Source organism: Sceloporus undulatus, chromosome 2 (assembly GCF_019175285.1).
Source record: "Sceloporus undulatus isolate JIND9_A2432 ecotype Alabama chromosome 2, SceUnd_v1.1, whole genome shotgun sequence".
NCBI lineage: Eukaryota > Metazoa > Chordata > Lepidosauria > Squamata > Phrynosomatidae > Sceloporus > Sceloporus undulatus.
Window position 1 is genome coordinate 11,491,935 of NC_056523.1, and position 3,762 is coordinate 11,495,696.

The 3,762-nt window shown below is 41.6% G+C and overlaps 2 protein-coding genes across 2 annotated transcripts in view; both read right to left on the minus strand.

Moving 5' to 3' along the window:
- LOC121921817 overlaps nt 1–3,762 on the minus strand; it is a 194,093-nt gene that overhangs the window by 95,846 nt on the left and 94,485 nt on the right. The window lies entirely within an intron of this gene.
- Nucleotides 104–3,762, minus strand: part of LOC121921837 (zinc finger protein 397-like) — a 23,391-nt gene continuing 19,732 nt past the window's right edge. The window contains exon 5 of the mRNA XM_042450443.1: nt 104–365. The gene's annotated coding sequence lies outside the window, so the exon portion shown is untranslated. The remainder of the gene's footprint in view (nt 366–3,762) is intronic.

Genomic DNA, 3,762 nt, shown 5'->3' on the forward strand with positions numbered 1-3,762 from the left:
TATCTTTCCTATTGGGTGGAAGAGGTTTTAGGACATCACTTGATGAAATCCAGAAAAGCATTTCTTTTCAGATTGAAGTGTTCTCTCACCTCCTCATCCATTTCCTGTTTTATGTCTTCTGCCTGAGCCAGACAGAAGCCTTTTGCCTGGGAACCAATGATTGCCTGGATTGCATTTTCCCAGATTTGCTCACTGCTCTCAACCTCATGGCCTCTTGCTGCCTCAGAGCTAGCTGAAACATGCTCTTCCATCTTCACTTTCTTCCCAAGAGAAGGCACAAAAAGGGCTGAGTGAAGATTCCGCTTTGTTGCCATTTTCTTTCCCAAGGCACAAGACTACTCAAGTACAGTATGTGCAGCTGAATCCTGCAAAATTAACAAGTTGTTATGATCCAGGATAAACAAATCCTTAGTTTAGATATAACAGAACATTTACAGCTGAATGGAAGAAAGTAGAACTCACAAACTTCATGGAACCAAAAACAAATCTTCCTGATTTAATATGATTTTTTCAAAGGATGCCACCAGATCCTAGCTGAGGATTGATATGCAATGAAATTAACAGTTTGCAGCCCTATAATATTTTTGTGTGAAACAGAAGCACCACTTCGAACATCCCCTGAAGGTTTTGTAGGGAACGGGACCTCTAATTTGTAAACTGGAAAGAAACTCATGACTTGCAGAAAAGGAAGCTTTATTTCCCTACCTTAAAAACTTCTGCACTGGGACAAAGGATTACACCTGGTGCCATACTGTAATCTCCTCTAAATCAGGTTCATCCCAAACTGCATATAAAGTCCAGTCCACACTGCAGAAATAATCCAGTTTGACACTGCTTTAATTTGCCCTTGCTCAGTGCTAGGAAATCCTGGGAGCTGTAGTTTGTTATGGCATCAGAGTTCTCTTGAAGAGAAGGCTAAATGTTTCACAAAACTACAATTCCCAGAATTCCCCCAATTCCCAAGAAAACCTCATGGTAGGCTCACCTTATGGTCATCATAAGTCAACTCAGGAACGACTTCAAGTCACACAACAACAACAACAACAACAAGAGCAGATGGAGGACAAGGGTCTTGGAGATGTCTCATCCCCAGAGTTGCCATGGGCCCAACTCAGTTAACAAAGAAACATGAGGCGAGGGTGCTTCCTGAGTCATGGCAACTTGAGCAATTTGCCCATGGTCCCCACAAAGGCCACCTGCCCCATTTCCTTGTATGCCATTGGCTTGTTGTTGTTGTGTGCCTTTAAGTTGTTTCCATAAGTCGACCCCTAAGGGGTTTTCGTAGCAAGAGCTGTTCTGAGGAGGTTTGCCATTGCTTTCCTCTGAGGCTGAGAACATGTGACTTGCCCAAAGTCACCAAGCGGGTTTCACAGTGTGCAGGAATTTGAACCATGGTCTCCAGAGTCGTAGTCCAACACTCAAACCACTATGCCATGCTGCCATTGGTACCTGCCTTATTACTATCAGGGTGACCAGATATGACAAAGGTGGATAAGGCACTGCTAAATACAGTATAGGACATTTGAGAAAACAATGTAAGGCATTACAAAATATAAGCTAAAAACACAGATATAAATGGACATTCATGCTTCTAAGTCATCCTCAAAAGGGAGGGCACTTTGGAAATCCTCCTGGACAGAAAACAAAAGCTTAAAACACTACCATAAATGTAAATCATACTTCTTTTGTAATGCTCAAAATGGAGGACATTGCAGTATTTCTCCTGGACAGAAAATAAAAGCTGAAAACTTATAAATGTAAAGCCATGCTCCTTAGCCATGCTCAAAATAGAGAACATTGTGGAATTCCTCCTGGAGATAAAAATAAAAGCTAAAAGGACTACTATAAATGTACATTCATGCTCCTCAGTCATGTTCAAAATGGAGGACACATTGGAACGCCTCCTGGATAGAGAATACATAATAGCTAAAAACACTACTATTAATATAAGTTTATGCTTCTTAGACCTGCTCAAAATGGAGGACATTTTGGAATTCCTCCTGTGCTTGAGTTTGAAATGGAAGGCGTGTCCTGGAAAAGGAGGACGTGTGTGGTCACCCTACTTAACCATAGCCCTCCACATTGCAGCCCCCCCAAACCTCAAGACTTCAGCTGACTTTATGGAATTAAAACATGTTTCTCCCCTCCTCTCCCTAGACCCACAACAACCGCCATCCTTGAAAGCATGCATTGCCCCCAGAGGAAATTCTCCTCCACATCTGGGCGATGGGTCCTGAGTGCGAATTCTGTACCTTCTAAAATGGAAAAACGGATGACTTTAGATTCAGGGGTTATTCATCACCAGAGCCTTCTCCACAAACCAGCTGAAGGAGACCCAACCCAAAAGGAAGTGCTTCCCAAAAGGAAGACCACCACAAAAAAAAACCTCCCCCCAGCTTATTGAATTTCAAAATTCAAAAAAAGCGCGGGAACAAATAATGGCCAATCAGAAAAAAGGATTTGTCGCCTACGTCAATAGTTGTTAGGCAGAAAATGGAGAGAACCGAAGAGACGGATGGTATTTTACTGGCCAGGAACAGAACGCTACTGTGACGCCTCCAATTACAAAAAGGGGTTGTCGCCTTCATCACCAGTTGCTGGGCAGGATATAGAAAGCGAACCAAATAAGAGCGAGAAGGAGGTTGGTGTTTTACTAGGAACAAAGCGCTGATGTGCAGCCAATTAAAAATAGGAGTCAATGGCCAATCAGAACAACGGTTTGCTGCGATCGTCATTAGGTACTAGGTAGGAAATCGAAACCCCAGAGAAGCGATGAGGTTGCTGTTTTACCTCAGAGGAACAAAGCACTGCTCTGCAGTCAATTAAAAAATAGCGAGCGGAAACCAGTGACCAATCAGAAAAAGAAGCTTTTCAGCCGTCGTCAATAGTTTCTAGGCAGACAATGGAAAGCAAATCAAGAGGCGCAAGGAGCGGGTTGGTGTTTTACCTCAGAGGAACAAAACGTTGCTGTGCAGCCAATTCAAAAATAGCTACCTGGAACCAGTGACCAATTAGAAAAACAGTTTGCCGTCTTCGTCAATAGTTGCTGGGCAGGAAATAGAAGCAGCCCTGAGGAGCAGCCTGAGGGAGGCTGTGTTTACAGTTTTCCTGACCAAAAACAAGGCGCCATTTGGGGCAGTGTCCTGAGGCACTGAAATGCTCCTGAAGAGAGAATGCAGTATTAATCCAGTTTGATACCAATTTAACTGCCATGGCTCCATCCTATGGAATCCTGGGACTTGTAGTTTGTTGAGGCACCAGAGCTTTCTCACAGAGAAGGCTGAAACACCTCACAAAACTACAAATCCCAGGATTCCATAGGATGGAGCCATAAAAGTTAAAGCGATTTCAAACTGCATTAATTATGCAGTGCAGACAAACCCAGGGTTTGTCTCCTGGGCATCCCTCAATCATGGCAATTAAAAAAACCCTGAATTTATTTTTTGTCCCCATCCCGTCAGTTCAATGTAACACAATAATAATAATAATAATAATAATAATAATAATAATAATAATAATAATAATAATAATAATAAATTTTATTTGCTGGATTTACAGGTTACAACGTATTAAAAAGACAAAGCTAAAAAACATTGGTTACAAACGTTTAAAAAACAAACTAAATACTACTAATATTAAAACATAAAAAAACAGCATCGTTTAAAACAGTAAAGATCATTAAACATTAAAACAGCACGCCACATCCATGAATATTGATGGAAAGACAATCCAACAGTTTGAGGAGAAATGGAAAGAAGTATC